Genomic DNA, 23,631 nt, shown 5'->3' on the forward strand with positions numbered 1-23,631 from the left:
TGATCCATCATCGCGAGATCAATGTACTACGGGAGATACCTCGAGACGATTATATGACGAACTAGCAAAAAGGCGCGCACACGCGATAAAAAGTTTTCGTGCTCGAGTTGACCGCTTGATAAAGCCATTTTGAAAGGGCCGGATCATTGCGCGGTCAGCAACACATATGTACAAGCATACGCGGCGCGTTGCTTCCGCATGCGAGCGAGTGTTCATGCGAGGGAAAGAAGAAAATGGGCGATTGAACGTCAGGTGAGACATTTACATTGGCTCGTTCGCTCTTCAGGGTCCATCGATCACGATCCGCGGCGATCCCCGCCGCGCGGCGGATCACTCGTCGTGTCTTCCGCGTGTTTCCTACCGTGACACCTTCGCGTTTTCTCAGCTCGGGCTCGTGTCGTGGCACACGCAACGCAACATAGATGAACGGTACCGCGACGACGCGTTAATAATCTCGAAAGATTGATGCGTTCGACGCAAAGTCGCTGTTGGCAAAACGTGAGTTACCATTCGGCCAGGCAAGTTCGCCAAGTCCTGAATTTACAAATTGATTTCTTTTCCTATTTCATTATAATTGCATAACATCAAGTCATATCTCAATGTCGAATATAATTACTAATGTATAATACTCGCAAAATAAATTTAAGAGATACTTAATGCTAATGAAGCTGAAAGACCGTTTTTAATATTATCCTTTAATTTTTAATTAATACCAAGTATGTATAAATACGATATTTCGCTGTCATGCTGTCTCTATTAATAGAAGAGAACTTGTTATCGAATTTTGTACGAGAAATATCTACTAAATACTACAAACTTTTATTCTTGAGAGAAAAAAGGACCACCACCCCAGAGTGGTCGCGAAATGGATTTTTCTTCCCGCTAACTCGCTAACAATATAATTTTTCCGCGCATAATGCGATCGTTAGGTCTCAAACCCCCTTTCTTTCGTTGCCGTTATCGTCGACGACGGAAGTAAGGAGCGCTCGATAAAACTTCTCACTTATCCGGGACTACCCCTTTCGCTCCACAAATCAGAAAGTTACGGGGAAGAAGAGTCCGCCGGAGTGGCGTTTGTTCGATTCGGAATGAAGTTTAAAACTCGACTCGCCGCATTCTCGGGACCCATTGTGCCCCGATGCCGGCTCAAAAGATGTTCTTTGAGCGGGAATATTGTAAGATGCCAAATGGCGGTGCTCGGGCATTATCATAATCACGACGAGTGAAACTTCTACCTCTTTTTGCCGAAATACACTCTACCGAATATATAACTGAATTATATCAAAACTTTCGAGCGTGTTCCAATTTAAAGTCAATCTTGGCAAAAATCTAATTATCCATTTCGCAACATTAATACATATCTTCGTAGCTGAAAATCTTCAAAATTACACAAGGAATAATACGATTGAAATTTGATTTTCATCGCGTTGACATTTGTAATCGTTTCTCGGAATTCTGCTGCAAAGGAGAATTCAAAGAATCAATGGCTTTTTCGCGATCGTCAAGATTCGTCATTCTGCATCGTGACGTGACGCAAATAGCGGCCGGTCGTCTCCGAGATTTTCGATGGAGGACAATGACTCTGATGCGCACACTTTTTCACAATACGTACAATATATACCTGGACAGGCCGCTTGAATAAATATCGATCATAGCGCGGGGCTCTCCGCAGAAGGAAATATTATTTTCATATACGGCGAGCATTTTCCGTGGCGCGTCGAGACGCGCAGCTGGCCGACGACAATGCCATCGTAATCCAATAACGCCGGTGTTGCATGTCCGCCCCGATGAAGAGCGATCCCCGGCGACTTCTCTCGTCGAATGCAACGGCCGCGTGCAACGTCGTCGTTGCATCGTCGCGACCAGCCGGCCGTCTCTTACGCGATCATTTAAATTTTTTTAAATCTAATTTTCGTAGGATTTAACAAAAAATATATTAATAATTTTATCCACTAGAGAGTTGAGTATTATTTTTCAACATTTAGAATTTTTGTAATCAGAAATTTATTTTTATTTCTGGAAGTACATATATCTTCAGAAATGAAAAAATTCTGCATCTTAAAAATAATATTTATGTATATACATATTAAAAATAATATAGGTATATATTATTAATTGAAGTGATCAAAGATAATCACGCGGTGAGTTTTAATATAAATCAAAGTTAAGAAAAATTTGAAGGAAAAATTACGAGATAATTTCCAATGCAAATTGCAATTACTAAGCTTCGATGCTAAAATAATAATGCAAGCTCGTAAACATTTTTACACATAGACGCAAGTCATTGCGCATATATAATTACTTCATGACATAAAATTTAAAACCGTAAAAGCACTAAAGCAGGTAGTGAGTCCGAGTACTTTCGCCCTTAAGTACTAAGCCCCCTTTTATTTCTCTCGACGAATGAGGAAAATATAATTTAATCTCATTATATTCCACGCAACCGCTCATCCGCGGAAAGTGCCTCGGTATTGCTAGGGTTAATGGAACGGCGACTAAAAGCAAACGAGGGAGAGAAAGATGGACGAGGACGTGGAGAGAGAGTGAAAGAAACTGCAGTCGGTGCAATCTCGTGCTGCGAAGCACGCGCTTATATGCGTTCGCTAAGCAGTCGGATAGGATTACGCGATATTACGACCACGGCTTCTCTCTTTCTCCTTTTCTTCTTCTCTTCCCATCACAAGCAATTCTCTCTTTTTCTCTCTCTCTCTCTCTCTGTGTAGCGGCATTCGGCAAATCGGATAATCCGGCGCGACAATGAGCCGGGAGGTTAAGCGTGTTTGCCCTTCTCTCGAATGCCCATTCGCGTCACAATGGCTCCTGCCAGGGCGCTTTTCAGTTCTTTTCAGGAGGGTGTACGGGGGGAAGAAGCAGGATTCCTTCCCCCCTTAGGTTACGCGCGAAAAGATCCAAGAAACGAAACAGAGACGGAGGGAACAGAGAGAAGAGAGTGAATTAAAAGGGAGAGAGATCCTAAGACCCCGGTCTCCTCCTTTTCTCGGCCGTCGTTTTAAGACCCGGCTCATTCAGGAAGCGGGACCACCGGGCCCCAACGGCTCTGAGACCTCGACGGCACGAGTTTCTCGTCTCCTATACGAAATATTGGCGAATGCACGCCCAGATCGGCCACAATGAGCCTAATCAACCGACGAGTGTACACACAATCGACAACAAACCATATATATTCGACTCGAGGAGGTCTCCTTGGCGATCTTTATCTAAGAATAGCGGAAACGCGTACCGAAATTTGTTGCTGTTGCGGAAGAAGACGGAAGCTATACGTCAGCTGCTCCGAGCAGAGCAGGAATACTCGGCGAAACGCTTGACGAATCGCGGCGTTACATGCGATCTTAACGATTTTTTAAAAAGGGCCGCTCGATTCGACACGCATATTACGATGAGGAGCGTGTTTTACGGGATGCCACACGAGAGAAGAGAGATAATCCCGGGGGAGAATCGTTACGGAATCGGCGTCAACATATAAATACGCGTCCCATTTATTCGTCGTCTTTTATACGACTCTCTCATGCTATCCGTGATTTTAACGTCACGCAGCTATATACAATAAAATATGCCGCTGTCGCATTCATTTCTAATCACGATGTCTTTGAGCAACTTAAAAGTAACTTGTGCTTATAACAGAAATTAATTAGTGGAAATTAAACATGTCATGGTAAGGAATTAAGCTAGTAATCGTGTATGAAGCTAATCCTCAGCAGTTAAAATAAAATTGAACATTATAGGAAATGTAGTTTTACACAGCAAGTAAATTAATTAAATACATTTGCACAATTATATATAAAATAATTTTAATATTATATTAAATTTTTTAAAGTAAAATCTTCGTAAAAAGAACAAATAATTTCTCAAAATTATATTGGAGCAAATGACGAGCATGAAAAACAAAAATTGAAATATCAACAAGAAAATTTATTATATTTATTACAATATAATAAAGAATGAAATTATATAACTGGACTCTTTTATAAGAGAAATTGAAAGCCGAAAGCTATTGAAAGAAGCTACTCCAACATTGGTCGAGCGACGTCCATCAAAAACGTCAAGGAGAACTACCACGTGGTCGACACATTGCGCGAAAGCATCGATCGTTTATCTCGGTCGAAGGATCTCGCAAGAACGAGGAATCGGGATCCCCGAAAGACGGACGGGCCCGAGTGGTTGCAGCTGGCGCTGGCTCAACACGCCCATGAAGTGGCCGCGGTCCGGTCTCTCTCTTAAAGGTCCGGTGAGAGACGCCGACGGCGTGGAGGAAGGAGGAAGATTCGGGCACGTGTTTGACTAAACACTCGTGCGGTCGTTATCTTGTTCACGCTACGACGAGGACGGGTGCTGCGCGGGCCCACCGGGGACAGAGGGATGCGCCCAAAACACGGGCCATTCTTCCGCGTCCCGGGGAATCGGAAGAGAAGAGAGAGAAGAATGGCTGGTGATGCCGCGACGCGGTGCATCACCAGTCTGCCGATATACAAATCACAGCCCATTTACTCCATTCAGCGCGACACTCGTTTAACGACACTCGGACGCGAGAGAGGACGGCCGTAAATCCTCGCTGGGTCTATCGTGATATCTCTCTCTTTTTCGTTCGCTCTCTCGCGCTCTCTTCCGCTTTTCTTCCTCGATCGAAATTCGAAATTTATAATAAAGCCTACTATATCGATGACGCGTTTTCTCTCTCTGTTTTTAAATGGAAAAATTCTGCTTTAGCGTGAAACAATGCAGTTTTATTGAGGGATTCATGTGAAATTTGAATTTTTCGAAAAGTGAAAAAGGAAACAGTTTATTAATATTTTCGCGATTGATCTTTTGGGATTAATTGAAACAATTTCGACAAAAGTGTCGACTATTAATCACGCTTATATCCCTCGCTTTTTACGCAATGAATTTTTTCGCACGAATTTAGATTGCACGATATAAATAACAGAAAATAATCAAGTTAAAACGAAAATGAGATGTGATCTCTTTCGCAAATATGTATCTGAAAAATTAATTTTGTCTCTATACCATCAATCACAATACGGAATAAAAAATTAAAATATATGTACTGAATGTTAAAATAAGTTTTCTTTTTAAAGTTATAAATTAAATACTAAATATAATTTTTTTAAAAGTATCGCGTGAAAAGGAGATTTTAAATAATTCTGCAATAAGAGCTTCAATGTGTAGCTTATTTTTCTCTTTCTTGCCGATTCCACTGTCGGCTCCATAATAAACTTTCCAAGACTACAGAAAACTACCATTGAACACAACGATGAAACGGGCCTGACTAGATTGGCGAGATAGGAACGCAGATCCGATCGTATTGCGTTCAATTGGTAGTCGTCTAATAGGCCTCTAATAACCACGTGCAACACGCGTCGAACCTTTCGATAGATTCAGCCTGCGGCACGCAGAAATCGCTTCGAAAATATTATAGAACATAATGAAAGATATCGCCAAGGTTGACCTCCATTCCTATCTTACGCAGATGAAAAAATTATAATCACCGAATATTAAATTATAATCATCTTATATTCTAATTAAACCTGAATAAAAAAAATTACATCAATCTAAAACTGAAAAGAAGTTCAATATTGTGTATCAAAGTTTTTTTTATTATATTATCCGTGCTACCTGTTTTATTTTTCTTTACGATTTCCTATATATTTATTATATAGACAATCTTTTTTTAAGGAAAAATTTTTCCGAAACACGATATATTTCTCTCTCCCCTCTTTATCTGTTTCTTCATCTCCGCGGGGTCCGTACAGGGTACCGGTTTACCTTACGGACAATGTTACGTAGCCCGTAGCAAAGCACGAGCGAGGCATAAGCTATTCCTTTGCGGTTTATACTCTATCCTGTGCATGAATGCGCTCGCATGCACACGACTACGCGAGTGTGTGCGCACCGTGTGAGTGTCCGAACCGCAAGCGGGTTCCTCGTGTATACAGGTACCACACAGGACTACCACCTTGGTAGTATCTTGATAACACAACTCTCTCGCCGTGCGCAGAAGAACGCGAAGTCGAACCTCAGTGATCCGCATTCGTCTCGCATGGCGAACGAAACTTTTGATAGACTACAAAATATTAAAATGTCTGTGAAATCAGTTTCACTTTCTGACACAAAATTTTCCAAAAAAAGGAAAAAATATATATGTAAACGTTTCAATATCACAAGACATTAATTTGGGAATTATTTTAGAAGTAACAGTCAATTAAGAATCTTGAAATTAGACAATTTTATGCAATTTTTAAATTTACATTTTTAATAAAATCTAAATTCTAAATTACAGAGAAAGGATTGTTTATATTTATATATTAAGAAAAATATTTTTATATTTCTTAATTATCTATAGTTAAATCAGATGTTTTAATTTGCATGTCTCAAACTCTGACAAAAGTATAGATAAATAATTTATATTTCTCGACACAGACAAATAATATATGGCACCAAAAATTTGTTAAAAATTATTTATTACTATGGATTCCATCGAGTTATCTAAATTATTGTCTAATGATACTACGAGAAAATTTTGCTTAATCTAGTCATGCCAAAGGGATAAATGGCAACCACTGCCGGTGGTATCTGCGTATCTTTCAACAAGCGCGCAACATGAGGCTTAAATTGAATGAAAATCACAATTGACGAGGCATTAGCATAATGTAGCACGAATCGGTTGGGTGAGGTCCGATACGGAACGACCGTCGACGAGTCGATCGTTTCGAGTGTGTCAGCGACCTATACGACACGCAGATTAAACTTGCTTTCATCCTAGACATCCTCGCTCGATGCGTTAAATCTTGTTTTAAAAAAGAAAACGCATACAAATTCCGTGGACTCGATATATTGGTGATAAAAGATGTGATTGCACAAAATAAAATTGTTTAAAACCTATGTCTATCGGTACTGCAAGATATGCATAACGTCTAGATATCAATATACATTTTGACAAAAATAAGATTTTATTAAAGAAATATTAAAAGAGAAAAAATTTTAATACAATATTATAGAAATGTATGAAAAAATAAAAACAGGAAATATATGTCCAATAAAAAATTTATCTTTAAACAGATTTTATTTTAATAGTATCTTAAAATTTGTGTGTGCATGGAACTTAATTATTAATATTTATTTATATGTATAATATTTATATAAAAAAGAATTATGAAGAGAATAATAATTAGTTTGTTTATTGTGAACAACAATATTTTCTATAATTCTAAAATATTTACTGTTTAATATTTCTCATATTTTATATTTATTTGCATACATATCTTGCATACATATGATATATATCACTATATTTGATTACTTCATTTTAATCAAATAGTCAAATCGATTATTTTTAATAGAAGAAAAAAACATTTCGCTAACTTTAAATAGCAATATATTAACAAGAAATAAAACACGATAAAAAATATTTAATGCTGGTTCCTATTAGCATTATATAAAAGGTGAAAACCGGTTATTTCCTTGTACAAGTTATTTTAATCGGTACTAAAGACGAATCTCCCGTTGAAGTGAAAGTATATTCATGAATATCACAAAATGTTAGATTCCAAACTAAATAAAAATTAGATGAGATCGTTAAAAATGATCTTTAATCTCTCAACTTTTAAAATAAACGGCTCAATTACTTGGGCGATTTTTAGGTATATGACGACGACGTATCATGACGGTAGTCATGACAGGGAATTTTCGCGCTCGTCGCCGAATAAAACCACTCACCACGCGGTGTTCGGGAACTGGTTGCTTTGTTCCATTTAAGTGCGCCACCATAAATCAGTCACGGTGCCCTTTCCGAGCGAGTGATTTATGTTCGTAAGCAGCTATCGGATAAATTAGCGAACACGAAAGCGCGCGCGCGCACACTCGCGAGTAAATGCCTTCTCTCGGCGCGGTAAACATCTACAAATGTACAACATCTTTCATTTCTTTTATCGCCGTTTCGGCTCCGTTCACACGCGATGAAAATAAGATGAGAATCGTGATCGATGGAAACGGAATCTCGTTTCTTTACGCGCGAATGCACATGAGATTCTGGGAAATTCGAATAAGTCTTAATGTCTTTGGAGTATATTTAGAGTATAATGATGAACTCTCTCTCCCTTTCTCTCTCAAACTTCTCAAGTGTGTCGAAAAATATTATCTGTTTCAACAATGCCCTATAATTAATTTTTTTAAAAATCAATTAGCTGATTAATTTGACAAAATATAATTATGAAATTATTTGATATTGGATTTTTTTCTTAACGATGCAGCCGCGTGTGCAAGTCAAATAAATTTCACAGTCGCACGCGCAGGAGGAAACTTATCTGGGTGCACCTGTAATCCTTTCGCGCGACAAGCATAATTAGTCGAATATTAATACAAGCTCTCCAGCTGGGCGCGACATGTTCTCCACTGAAAAATACAGGGCGCGAATTTCCCGGCGGGCGCCAAAGAGAAACACAGGGGGATGACGAAGGAGTAAGAAAGCGAGATGAATGCTATGACGGGAAGAGGAGGGGAGGAAGAAAAATATTGCGAAGAGACAAAACACGTGCAGAGAACGAGAGGAGAGAAAAGACGATATGTCGCGAGAAAGTATGTAGATGCAGCATCTCTGCGGGGATGAGAAAGGAGGATGGGAGGGGACGAAAGAGAGAATCTCGAAGGGAAACGTTCGGTCGTAGAGATCGTTATGCGGGTGTTTATGGCTCGCGCCAGGTACGATTCTTCCTCCCTCTTTTTTATTTTTCTTGCTTCTTCGCGCGAGGACTCACACCCGGGACATTTCTCCCCTTTTCTCTCTCTATCTCTCTCTCTCTTTCTTCGCGAGAAGAGTTTCAGATTGTGTGATAACTGGCTCCCACACCGAGTCGAGTCGCCAGCCGGTCCAGGCTGCGACCCCCCAGCGTTCAATGAGAGACATTTCTCATCATTTTCCATTCAGCCCGTCTGAGTTATAAGTCCTGGCTACGCCTTCTATCCGCGGCCACAATCGTTCGATTTATTATAAGCGCGCGAAAAAGCCTAATGAATTTAATTTCATATTTCACAACCGGTAAGTAGGCAATCTCGTGAATATCCTCGCGAATACTTCCCAGCCAGTCGTGGATTTAGGTGGCAAGACTGTTGTGCATATATATTCGACGTGTGTGTTGCGCCCGAAGCGAGAAAGGATGAGTGAGAACGAGTATTTTCGTGGCTCGCATCGGGAGATGAAGAAACGAAAAAATATTCGTCGCAGATAATGACTTGCACTCCCAACTTGTAATTTCGATTAGTTGCAGATAGTTTGCAGAATAAAAAAATTTCTAAATCTATATCTTCTGAGAAAAAATAATAATTCAGGGAGAAAGCCATGGTTTTTATTGTTTAAGAATTTAATCTCCATCTTCTTTCATGCATAAGAGGAGAAACTTGAAATATATAGATACGATGGTTCTAATGTAATTATATTATATTCTCATTTCTCATTCAAATTAGATTATTGATCGCTTGCAATTCTGGAGCTGTCAATCATCGATGATGACATCGATACTTTGACAAAATTTTGTTACGATTTAATTATAATCTCTGCAAAAATAAAATATGTTTCTTATCGATCACTTATTTGCAGTTTATTATCTCGAATAATCGCGCAACAGTTAACTGCTCTCAATCAGGATCTCACCGTGGATAACATTCAAAAATCCATTAGACATTTTCCTGCGAAAAGTACATTTTTCCACGCGAGTCGTAATTCTTAGCGGTTGGTGTAATGGTCCCTCTTGGAGAAACAGCGCGTGGTAGTTAAGTTATTAAATTTATCTCCGCGAGCCCCAGAGTATAAAAATCGCGGTGATTTATTATTTTTTGCTGCTTAACGACGCGAACGAAGAATATGGCGCGGGTGGCATCTCTCTCTCTCTCTCTCTCGGATCGTCTCCGGCTTCCTTTCCCGCTTTTTGTGTCCGTTCAAGTTTTTCTCTTCGCGTGAATAGTAGGATAACTCCGCGATATAAATTTTCGCGGTCGCGATTCCTGGATACAAACGATCGCGTAACTCGTCCGGGGAATCCGGCAAAAGTTTATTTCGCGTCGCGTGAACCACGCAGCTTCTATTTGCCCGACCCTGCTAAAAATTTCGAAATTCATCAATAGGATCATCAGTCGTTGCATCAAGTAATACTTGTGATTTTACGAAGAATTATCATATCATATATCTCATTATTGCTAGATTAATATTTCAATTATTGTTCTGTTTTGTTTAAAAAATAAATTATTATATAGTTAAATATATTAATTCTACACTTTAAGACAGTTATGTCATCCTTAAAGTAGATAGTATTAGAAGAAAGTTTGGATTCTCTCCCTGTAGAAAATTAATTCTGACAATAATACGTGTCGAGAAACAAAGAATTAATGTTAAAATAATTAATCGAATTACCATGTAATATATAGAATAATATAAAGACCTTAATAACCCAAGATCTCTCGAAAATTATACACATGACACAAGAGAAGCACATTATATGAGAATCGCGAGATTAATTATATGCCATCCATCTTGAAGAGATTGATTAGGTTGCTTCTTCTTACTTTTTCCTTCTCCATCTTACATCTTCCGTCACTTATTACACGGATCACGATCTCCTCGACTTCCGGCGGCGAGATACAAGAGTCTCGGTGGCGCTTCGCCGGCGCGACACGGTTCGTTTGCCGCGTGGTCGGCCTGAAGAAAATCTCCTCTGCTCTTCTTCCTCTTCGCGAAGCCGAAGCGGACGATTCGCAGGAGGAGCGGCCAGGTGAGCAGGTAGATACAGACAGGCAAAAGCGCAGGTAGAGCGAGCGAGCGACTTACGAAGCCGCGGAGATTCCGTCGAGTACGTCAAGCGGGGCGAGTTCGTTCTCGGTCACGAACCCTGACGCTAATGGCGTGCATTAACGGCTAGAAAAAAGGGATGAGAAAGAAGAGAGACGGCAGAGAGATATGAAACGTATCAGTCGCGTTTCCTCCGCGAAAAATCCGCGTCTCTTTAATACCCTTCACTTCATTTGCAGAAGTCTGCGCGCGTACGAGGCTTCTTTATCTTCGAAAACATCTTCCTGCGTTCCTCTTCTTCTTCTCTTCTAGCTCTGGGAATTTGAAAAACGAGCACGCAGTACGCACATATGTATAACTCGTCCGATGCGTGCAAGATATGATAAATTAGAGAATATATTTGTCTCGGGAAAAAAATAAACAACTGTCCAACAAACTCTAATAATCTTCTTCTACTCTTTTCTCTTTTTTGCTCTTCCTTCTTCATTCTTCTTCAGATTCTTGCTCTAGGACACAAGACTATTTTAAAGCTTTCGATCCACGTCGTTAGTATAATTCGAAGCTAATTAAAAAATTCACAATTAATTATTGTTTCCCTCTTTTTAAACTCGTGTATTAACGGATAATTGGTATTCAGCGTTCACCTCTCCTAGACCTCGGTCCTCTCGGGTTCGAATCTGACCCCTTGGCTGAAAACTGGCCGCACCCAGCGATTAATTCTTCGCTTGCGCTTTCGCGCATTTGCGAGATGCACATCGAAGGAAGGGGAGAGAGGAGGAATTGTGAGAATGAGGAAAGCGCCGCGGCGCAGGATATGTTTACCGTTATCGTATACGATCATCGCGTCGATGACCTCGCGGCTCGTTTAATGGTGATTATAGGAAAACGCGCGAGTAAGTGCCGCGGCGTCGTAAAACGATGATTTAGGCCGTCATTGGGTCGTCAGCTGATCCGCGGAGACGGCGTCGATCTCACCGAAATACGCTTATCCTCATTGAGCGGATAATTTATGGATCTGGCGCGGTCTCTCAAAGCTTTCGCCATTTTTTTATTATTAGAAATTCGCCGCATTATTTATCGCTATACTTATAATTTAATAGTTATACAACGATGGCTGCTTTCTTATTTATATACATATATCTTGTGATTAAAAAATTCCATAAAAAAACGTTTCGGAGCACAATTGCTTAGATCATCGATTAAATCCATCGTTCTGGCAAATGACGACACATCCGATCGCCGTTGCTCGTATAAGAATCTCTCCGGAGACTTCCCCTTTCCTGCTTTTCCTTCGATTCTATCCGGGAAGCGACAATCAAGTATAACGTGATACAACTTTGTGCCTCGAGCCTGTCATTTACGATAGCTCGAAGGCTCGTTTCAAAGCCGGATCAGGCGGATATCGTTGTTCCAAGATCCCAACGAGAGATCGTCAATCCTGTATATAATCTTTACTACTTTTGTACGGTACGATACGATGTGACTAATATTTCAAGAATTGAGAGTAAATAAGGTGTTTACTTATAATAGGTGATCTTCGACGCGACATGTCTTTACCGATTTTTAATTATAATGGATAATGAAATGAAATACATGATGCAGATGTGCGACAAATACTTTATAATACATAAAATGGAAAAGTTAAAATTTGATACAGAGAAAATGTCAAAGATAAAAATCGTAGAAAATGCAAAATGCTCTCTTGTAATTAATATCTTTACTTTAAGAGCATAAAATATAGGAGGACTTTTCATGTTTATCTTTCATATTATAAGTAATTTTGTAAAGAGTAATATAGCGGAATATATTTAATATTTAGTAGCCTCGGTATAACATAATTTTCAAAGAATATTTATAGCTATTTTACATGAAATCCTCGATTGTGAGCTTACCGAGATAACGACGATTTTAATATCCACATTCTTTCTCGACATTATTCCCCGGATCCCGGAAGATTTGATCGGATAATTGCGATTAATCCCTTTCTAAAAAAGGCATGTTAAATCAATTCTCACAAGTATTGTTGCCTCTTCTCCGCGATGCTGATTGGCTGCCTCGATTCGCGTTGTGCGTTATATTATACGAATATAACGCATAATGCGAATCGAAACAGTTAATCAGCATCGGAAAAGATGCAACAATACTTGCAAGAATCGACTTAACGTGCCTCTTTTAGAAAAGGATGTTATAATATTTTTAATTCGATTAATATTTTTGACAATTATCAGAGCTGATTTTTGTCAAAAAATATTAATCGCAGATAAGATATTATAACATATTATTTAAAACATACGTTACTATTTTAATATTTTCAACATATTATATATACCCCCATTACCGCTATAGAAATATTATAAAATAAACAATTTCTCACTCACCGATACGTGCAATAGCGGAGTTGTAGTACACAGCACATTGATCTGAAAACAAAATATTCAAATTATGTTGTATATACATATGTGTGTGTCGAATATCTCATAAACAGTTTAGCAAAAATGTTTTATTTTGCATACCTCACAGTTGCCCCGATGTTGCCCGATGCCTCCCCGGGCCTCCTCCTCCTCTCTGGTCCATGGTAGCACTCACGACACTCGCGAAAATACGAATAATTACGATCGCCCGACATTTTACACGGCACTTCCGACGCGCGAAACTTTACACGGCACTCCCGACACGACGCGTGAATCGTACTGTGTATCGCAATGCTACCTGTAACAAATAAAATACATACATATTAGAATAATCTTATTATTTCGCATTATAACATACACAATATAAATATGTAAGCTATATAGAATTAATGATAGATATATCCACGGATCGCAACACATTCGCGCGCGCGAAAACAGATTAAGTTGGGTTATGTTGGCAAGAGATTTTGCATCGAATTTTTCGCGAAATATGCGTTTCGAACAATTACGACTACATATATTAACGTTGAAATTATGATATGCGATTGATAAATATTACAATACAAAGGTTAGAAATCGTTTCTAACGATTATGCTTACTAATTAATCACAGCGGGACGCAGCTCCAACTGCTTGATACTCGCGGCGTTTCGGTAAGAGGCTACAAACATCGGCAACTTCACTCTAATAACACGCGCGCGATACTATATACATGACTTAATATTAATAACTAATTAAAATTTGAAGGAGATTCGTTCGAAAAGATATAGCTTTAGAAAGAAAAAATATTAATCGAGAATAAAGTATTATAACATTATTTACAACGTATTACTATTTTATAACTTTTACTATATTATTATTTTAAAATTTAATTAGCATATTATAACATACACAATATAAATATAAATAGGTGAGCTAGAATATTTAGCAAATTTTATTAATATTTTTTGACAGAAAAATCAGCTGATTAAGAGACATTGAGAAAGAGAATGTCTCTTTCTCCGCATAAATATTTTCTCTCTCGTATTCATAGAAATGTTTTCGAGATGTCTTGTGTATTTAAAGCTTGATTATTGTAAAAATTAATTTGTTATATAATTAATTTGTTGTATAATAATTAATTTGGATAATTTATCAGTGTATCTATCGAGATCACAACGTCTGATTAATGTCTTATATTACTACTGAAAAAAAATTAATTGACGTGACATATATGATTAAAGCGTCAGCTGATTAAAGCGTTAATTTACTAATTAATTTTTAAAATAATGTTATAAAAATTAAAATAATATAATATGTATTAAATAATAGGTTATATATATAATACTTTAAACTCGATTAATATTTTTGACAGTTATCAGCTGATTTCTGTCAAAAAATATTAATCGAGAATAAGATATTATAACATATTATTTACAACATATTACTATTTTAATTTTCTAACATATTATTATTTTTAAATTTAATTAGCACATTAATCCTCTAATCAGCTAATTTCTGTGAAAAAAATTAATCGAGTTTAAACAAACTTTATATTATTTTTTTTAAATTCATTTTTTTTAACATAAAACCGAAGAATGACGCGCGCGTTTGTGTTGTTCTAGTATTCTCATAAATAATATTATAAGTAACAGTTATAACTTTTACAATGCCATCAAGCCTCGGCGCAACAAACTCTTAAGAACATGATATATTTACAGCTTTCCTTACATCAGATCTTTAATCTAAATCGTTGAAATTGTACTGCTTTTAATCTACTATTAAATCTCTGTCATTCTCTCTGTCTCTCTTTATGATGGTAAAATTTGAACGGTTGCGAGATTAAAACCTTTTTTCCTCTGTCCCTGCACCTCTCTCTCGCCATCGACTCTCAAACGCGTCGTCTTCTCTCGGTGACCGCTCATTACGACGCTCGCGCGAGGTTGTTACAGTCACCGTAAAGGCATAATTGCATATGAGCGGAACGACGGCGCTCGTAAAAATGCCGCGTGTTTTCTACACACGCACGTGCGTAGGCACGTATGCACGCGGAGCGTCTAGTTAGCTAGGATGACCGTGCGCTTTTTAAAGTATCCGCGTGTATACGTGCACGCGCAAACGCGATCTTAAATCAATATTCAGACGGCAGGTGCGCGTCGCGTTGCGCTAATCAAGCCGAGAGACGCGGCTTTAATTAATCAGCGAGTCGCGCCGAGAAGAAGAAGGTTTTTCCTAAGTCGTTGGACAATACCCTGCGGCTACGACTCTGCGGTTTTACTTCGCGAGTTTCACTATCGAGAGTTGGTCTCGTAAGGCGAGTAAAGTCGAAAGTATACATATCTTTAGATTCGTATTGATTAATATTCATCTCATATTGATTATGTATTTCGTTCTTATAATAACAAATCTTATGCTTAATATAAAAATGTCAAAATCAGCTGATCGCATTTAGCATTAAATTTAGTATTACGAGAATACAAATTTTAATGATTCCACAATTTATATTCATTGGATTTTATAATAGAAAATTGATTATCTATTATATTTTATCTAATATATTTTATTAAGATAATTTTGAAGCTGTACATTTATTTTTGGAAAAAAATTAGCTTTATCTCAATGTACATTTTTACTAATATCGAAGTGATCAATAAACTTTCAAATTATATTTATATTCAGAAATGTCCTAAATTCCAGTGCCTATATTAATCAAATTGTTCCGCTACCGATGTCACAAAATATAAATTTTCCGATACTGATAATCCTGAAGAATTGTTCGCTTAATTTTGGCAAGAAATATTCTTAGAAAATATAAACAACTCTAATATACATTTATTAAGATTTATTTGATTCTGCTAACACTGAATTTTTTTTCAATTTTTTCTCATTAACAAATACTTTTAAGTACGTAAGAATTTTTGCATACATTTTACACATAACAGCACTCTAACATATATCTTTCGTACAACACAAAGTTTAAAACATCTCCTTGGAAAGAAGACACGACTTTTAGTTCGCAAGGACGAAAAAAAGATTCGGAAAAAAGACCAAGTGGCGACGACGAGACGACGACAACTTTAAATCGTAATAGCGTAACGATTTGGAGAAGAAACGAAACGGAAACGGGATGAGGAACCGGTTCTTACGGCACCTGCGGATCTAGCGTTTCTTTTGTTCGCGTTATCGCCACCGCGAAACCGCAAAATGCGTACGCGGGGGGAGAACCGAGAACCTAGAGAAGGAGAGACAGCCCTCGCTAGACACGCTCCCGTTTTTGGTCTGCGACCCCAGTGTTGCCGATCATAGCCCGGGGGTTGCTTCCTGGGGGAGCGCGACCCCTCGCACTTGGAAAATAATTCTATTAGGTTACATCGCGGTCTCTGCGAGAGAGAATGACGCGGTGTCTCTCGCACGAGGGTGGCCGCGGCACGACGTTCCTGCGATTCGTCGCGTACGAACGGGAGATAACGGTGTGTGGTGATGGTCGCTTGTGCGATTGTGGTCGTGGTGGACCGATTCACCTCGCAACATCAATTCCGATTGTTACGCTCCGAGCCGAGCTCTCCTAATCAATTTTATTTAGCGCACGTAATTGCGAGCGATCTATTAGATCAGCCGGACGAATGGCGTTGTCTTCCTCCGGATTTTTCCACTCGAGAGAGAATGCGATTATATTCCTTTCATCTAGTACATTAGAAAGCAGCATATACTTCCAAATAAAAATTGGAGACGGGGAAAAAAGATTGAAACACCATTTTTGCAGTCGAGTGAAGCTTTCATATTCTTCTGTCATTGCCTACAGCAAGGAAGACATGTTCGATATTGTTCTTAATAATTTCACTATTATTCGACACAGCGATGCTGGTGCACGTTGCGGACTTTTCCGTGATTTATCCACGCTAGCAGGAGTCATACTTTTTTTTCGGAGAGAAACGGGCTTTGCGTCGGTCTCTCGACCTTGCTCCTGGGGTCTGCCATGTCAAGCTGACGCCGAGAGCGCGATGTTAATGCGCCTCTCTTGCGCGCGATCTTTTTTTTTTACTCCCTCTCCCCATTTCGGGATCTAACGGGGCGCCTTCTGCGTTTCGGGTGTCCTTGGGTGGCGATGGTGGTCGGCGGATACGTACGATACGCACTGCTCTATCTCGCGTGCCTATAAATCAAGGATGGGCGGAACCGACATGGAGAGACACCGTAGAGGTTGGAAGGAAACCCGTCTCTCGAAGCAACGCCTGGTTGAATTTATTGCGGGGCGAAGATGAGGAGGCTCCTCTCCCTGTTTCTCTTGTCGCTTCTCTGTCTCTCGCTCTCTCTTTCTCTCTCTGTATTTAGCTTCTCTCTTCGCTTCTTCTTCTTGTTATTTGCCTAGAACACCCGCCGTCGTTCTAGCTTCGCCTCCTCCTGTTCCACCTCCGATGTATTTAGATATCAAAGCACGATAATTGGTATTATGCCGCGGATAATCGCTGGTACAAACCCCGTCGCGAGGATCCGGTACGTCTCTCTCTCGAAGAAACGAACAGTCCTTAACTCTTGGCTGTCAGTTTTATTACAAAGCCCTTGGCAAATTACTATTTTCACATTTCCCGCAATAAAATCCAAGTGTTAAAAATTATCTTGTAACACTTTTCTCTAGCGCGAAAAACCTAGAGAGCAGCCGAAATTTTATAAGCAGAAAATCGGAAACGGGGGAAGTTCGTCTTCTTTGACGCCACGCAACCGGAAGTGGCGGTGAAAAACATCTTTGTTTTGCTTTAATCGCCGTATAATATAATATCACAAACTGGTAACTCGAACCTTTGTAAACGCGCGTCCGCACTATCGCTTCTCCGACGCACTATCGTGCCCGGAAGCGCATTATCGCGCGCGGATTCACGTTTCCATCTTGGCATTCGCAAGAGAGCATTCACAAGAGAGAGAAAAAAAGAGAAAAAGAGAAAGAGGAAGGAGAGGGAGCGATCTCTCGCTTGCGTCGCAAAATACAGACTGGAGATGATCATTCCGGTCGCACGAGAAAACGTTGATGTTTTTCCTGCGATATATTTAGATATTTTGAAATATCAGAAATAATGCGACATGTAAATCTTTTTTATATCTTAAAAAATCTCATTTTTTTTCTATTTAAAGCTTCTGCAATTGTTTTCGGCATTTTTTTATAATGAGTGATTATTCGATTTAAAATCCTTTCCTCTGATAAATTGTTACTAATTTCAAGGTTTATGTGAGCATCTCAAACGATATATTTAATATCGCCAAGTATCTGACATCTACACAATTATAAATAATCATTTCGCGTAATTGACAGATACCCTTTTCCGCTTATTTTTTACTGTCGTCTCGCCATGATCTTAATTCGAAGATAATCGTGGCGACGATTCGTCATCGCGAAAACTCTCGTCCCCGATAATCGCGGCGACAGCTGTCGCTCAGGAAGTTTAACATTAACGCGATCACTTTCTGTCGACCTTTCACGAGGATAATACGCATTAGGTATATATGCGCTCGCTTATCTCATAAAGTGAAGATATCTATTTGAGACTGAAAGTGTCCGTGCTATTGTCAAATTTTGAGTATCCTAAATCTATTCGATTCCACAGGAGCGAACTTGCGATAAAACGAGAAAGTTGAAAAAAATACATCTCATCTACTTTCACACATACATATGACCTTAACAATTTTCTTAAAACGAGTTATTGAAATGTAGATTTTATTACTTTTTTCACATTTTAGAGACATTTTGCCGCGCTTGTACCGTAATTATTTCCTCCAAAAAATATTTAAAAAAAATAAAACAGATTAAGATATCAATTTTTATGTGATGCAATTTCGTATGAGATGTTTGTGTCGCTGATTGCGGTTTGATGCGAAATTAGATCCTAAAGCGGGGGAATCGATAAGGGGTAATCGCGGTAAAGGGGCTGACGCGTGAAAGGGAGGGCACGTATATCCTTGAAAATTGCGCATTACGGTGCATCTCGCATGCGATGCGTGACACCATCTACCTACCTCCGTCGTGTGCAACGCCTTCGTACTTCCGGCGCAGAAGGCATTCAGTAATTATAACACACCGACCGACCTCCCTGCCTCGCGACAACGTGAGATTGGAACGCGCCAGAGCGAAGATATGCTATGCATATCCGTTAAAGGATATGCCGTTCTAATTTATCATTATCCTTCAGAGAGTCAGTGGTAACAATAATATCAATCGGCATTAAATGTTACTCGCGAGATAAAATAATGATATCATACGAAAGAACAAGAAAAAAAATGCGTATCTTCTCTCGAAATCTCTTTCATAAAGAGAGGTGTAGATTTTTACAAATTTTTTATGAACAATTTACGCTTGGTGTGCGTGGTATGCGATATTTTCCATTCTCATGCATTTAAATGTCACCTCGGTTGCGTCAGTATCTTCACTTTAATCTGGCTCTGTCGGTCCTCGCGTTATTAATGATATCAGCCTACGCGCTCTGATATCACCGGCTCTCTCGTCTCACGTGCATACGACATTATCATTGATATTTCTAACAAGGTTACGCACACACCTCGATCACTATACGCATTGGGAGATTCAAGATACGTACGTTGGCGCCTCTCTGAATCAAGGTTCGCCTGAATGATCGCGATGAACCACCTTCGGTATATCGCGCTTCTTGTTCTATTCCCGATCCTATATTTTCCCATTCTACATACGATCTCTCGGTGGATTGCGATTTACCATTCGGACACTTCGGGGCGGCAACGCGTGCTTCGTATGCGTTAGGAACTGGTTTTCTAGCCATTACTTCGCGACCCTACGTCACGTTTCGCATAAACGCACCAGCAGGATATTGCGTTTATGGCAGAAATCGGCGCGCATATATATATATATATATATATATATATATATATATATATATATAATACAGTCGTATCAACTATCTCGCATCGTTAGAAAATCCCTCAGGGTTGTCTGTCTCTGAAAGAACCGTCTGCGTGCCGGGCGTAAACTAATAATAGCTCTGCGAACAAAGCAGATTGAATAAATTATTGAATGGGAACGTGGATGAAAATATTACGAAACACGCGTGGGATGTACCATTTCTTATCCGATATCTGAGAGAAAGTATGATATTGCTGCTCTGATAACATACCTATATATGTCATGGATTTCGATTTTCGATCTATTTCGCTTCATTATTATTGTTCGTCAATGATGAACTAGCTGGCTGCTCCGAAGCATGTGAACTAGATGCAGTAGATATGCATATGTTTGTTTCGAAGCGCATTTTTATAATTCAATAAAATAACAAGCTTTAACGATGCGATTTTACATGTAAAAAATTTAGAATCTAAACGGATGTATTTGTTTTAAATGTTTTCCGGGCTTGTAAATCAAATATATCAACTGTTTTTATTTCGTTCCGAAAAAGTTAATTGAAATGCTCTTTCCACAAGGAAAAACAAGCGATTTTATAAACTTTATAGTAAATGTAAATATTACATTTAATTTTTTATTAAAAAAATCAATTTTTATTTATACAAATAATTTTAACATTTTTATATATCTCAATTAATTTTTAATATTATTAATATTAATCGTTCTATATTAAATTTCTTTATTTCAATAAAATCCGTAAAAAAATTGTTGAAAAATCTCACCACATTTGAACGTGAATTTGACCCCATAACAAACTTTCGAATTCCATTCAGAATTTAATTTTAAAAAAATATCTCGAATATCTCGGATGGATGTATTGTATTTGCTTTAAATATTTTCCTCCGAGTTTGCCAAATTAAATATATTTATCAACCTTGTTTTATTCCGTTCCGAAAAGGTTAATTGAAATGTTCTTTCCGCGAGGAGAAACAAGCGCGATTGTGTTTGACGGAGCGATCGATCGATCGATCGATCGATCTTTCGACGCGCATTAGCGGAGCGTGAAACGCGGCGGGGACGAAATGAAATTGAATGAACTGTGGCGCACTCGCTTGCGTAAGCTTACGCGTGCCTCGAGCAAATGGTTATGCGCGAAAAAAATAAAGAGGAAAAAGAGAGGACGGAAAGAGAGAGAGCTGTTATGTGTCAGTTTCGCAAGAATCGCCGCGCAGGAAAAGCGCACGATCTCATTACCTTATGTACGTAAGCAATTATTTTCTCCGCGGTGTATATAATAAAAAGGCACCTTGCGAGAGCGAAGGCACCGCGAGTCGTGCTGGTCCAGATGTTTCGACGATTAAAGAGAGTTCACCGCTTTAACGCGCGAGCGTGTAATAAGAGCGGAACCAGTCTCTCTCTCTCTCGGATAATAATGTGCCGGCACGTGCACATCTAGCGCCGATCGATTATCCTCGAACGCCGATCGGCGCCGTTTGACTCCGGCTCGACTTCGATGCGCGTCGATTGCGAATGAGCGCGAATCGAGATAATTATAGCAATTTTGTGATGAAATCGCCCGTGGCGCGGTGCCTCGCCTTCGGTGGAAAAATCTCTCTCTCGGTGCGTAAGGATTATTATGCGAGAGTAGTCGCTCTCGCGCTACTCGACGTTTTGGACTAATTGAGAATGATGGTTTTATCGCTACTTAGACGCCAAAAAGTAAAATTGAACCGCGTAAATTACGTATATTCACACGTGCGCTTCCATTTAATCCCTCTTAGCGGTGAGAATTTGCTAAATTGCCGAGAAACAGGATAGAAATAGATACGTTGCAATTACAACATATATGCATCGCCTAGATATTTATTTTAGTTCTATATCATTCGATATAAAAAATCTCGACGACTTTTTTTTATAATTTAATCACGAGGAATCTTAGTAGTACAATTTTAATTTTATCATTTTCACGAAATTAATTATTTACCAACAATTTTATAATTAATTTCACTAGCTCGTAATAGGGTTGAATTACAACGGCAGCTATTATTTTATTATATAACGAATAAGGATACGCAATAATATCTCTGTAAACCAATTTGCGCTGAAGTAACTGACAAGTGGATAAAATTTGACATTCCGCTGGCTAGTGCGAAGATTCTTTAAAATATGCTCCCGCTCTAAGAGGATCACGCGGCGGCTAAGTCAACAGTCTCCCTCGTCGTCTCTCTCGCGAGAGAACACACACGTACATCCGAAATTAAGTATGTAAAATCCAGCGGCGCGCTTAAATATTCCAGGCGCAAATTTATTACGAAAACAGGATAGCGGCGCGTAAAGAGAGGAAGAGAGAAAGAGAGCTCGATGGCGTCGGGTTAACAAAGGGCGACCGACGTTTTAATTGGAATCGAAGTAATGCCTCGCAACTCTCGTTCTCGGGTATCTCTTCTAACCCGAGAGTGTCCGGCGTGACTGCTCGGTCCAATCTCGCTTTCGTAGCCGGCTACAATGTTTCCAGGGTTCCTGCGCTCAGGGCCTGACGTTGATCCGGCCGGAAACACGTCGACCACGAAGAGAGAGAGAGAACCGCCTATTGCGAACGCAAGCGACAGCTCCATTAACGCTCACCGCGGGAATCTGCGAGCGAGTCTCTCTTTCTCCCTCTGTCTTGAAAATGACTTGGAAGAAAGTCGTTTTCTTCATTTTCTCCTCGCACCCGCGATCTCTCATCCCGAAACGATATACGCACAATAGCGCTCGTGGAATATAAAATGGATAATTGAAGACGGAATGTCCGGAACGTGTTAACTGTCAAATTAAGAAATCTCTCAGTTTTACGAGAATGATCTCGCGAGAGTGTACTATTATCCGGTATGCGTTAATAACATCGAATAGAGCAAAGTAAGACAGGTGCTAGAAATCTTCGCGGATAGTGGTTGTAATAAATGAATGAAAATACGTCCATTACGTAGAGATATACATACACACAATATTTATGTAATATATATCTCCTTAATACTCTTCAGTTTCCGATTAAGTCGAAATGCTTGAACATTATCGTTATATATATAATGAAATTAATAATATTTAATAAAAAAATCTGTGTCGGGTCTTACGGTTTATATTATATAATTTGCATTGACGTTATACGCCGTGTGCCTTTGAATTTTCACCCTCTTGAATTTAAAATTTTGTCTGAAGAGGAGTTTCGGATCTCGTTTGAGACTCCGCTCGCGACTCAAAGAGTGACGCGTGCATTATAAAAGACGAAACGGCAATAAAATGATAAAACCAATTTCGTTGGCGCGTCCACTTAACCCGTTCCCTTGGAACAAAGAAAGGCAGCCCTTCATCGTCTCTCGGTAGCGTCAATCTCTCGCGGGCCGAAAATCGCATTACTGCGCCGGCGAGAAAGCAATCTCTTCTCTCTCGGAAGGAGGACGTCCGCGGATATAAAATATGCCGGAAGGAGGATCCGCTTTTACCGCCGCCGCCGACCCTTTCGCGCGTCGAAATATCCCACCCCCGAAAAGTGATCGCCTCGTAGACGCAGACGTTCTCTCTCTCGCGCCGGAAGAGACGAGAGTGGTTTTA

At 39.3% G+C, this 23,631-nt stretch overlaps 1 protein-coding gene and 1 long non-coding RNA gene across 3 annotated transcripts in view; one reads left to right on the forward strand and one right to left on the reverse strand.

Moving 5' to 3' along the window:
* The window catches only part of LOC145940166 (uncharacterized), a 50,387-nt gene extending 36,889 nt beyond the window's left edge, over positions 1 to 13,498 (reverse strand). The window contains exons 1-2 of the long non-coding RNA XR_014425967.1: positions 13,306 to 13,498; positions 13,171 to 13,212 (exon numbers count right to left, since the gene is read on the reverse strand). This is a non-coding gene — a long non-coding RNA (uncharacterized LOC145940166). The remainder of the gene's footprint in view (positions 1 to 13,170; positions 13,213 to 13,305) is intronic.
* Positions 1 to 23,631, forward strand: part of Svp (COUP transcription factor 2) — a 116,033-nt gene that overhangs the window by 73,454 nt on the left and 18,948 nt on the right. The gene's annotated exons all lie outside the window — the stretch shown is intronic.

This window comes from Prenolepis imparis, unplaced genomic scaffold (assembly GCF_030444845.1).
Source record: "Prenolepis imparis isolate NDT839.2.m4 unplaced genomic scaffold, iyPreImpa1.0 SCAF_9, whole genome shotgun sequence".
Taxonomy (NCBI): domain Eukaryota; kingdom Metazoa; phylum Arthropoda; class Insecta; order Hymenoptera; family Formicidae; genus Prenolepis; species Prenolepis imparis.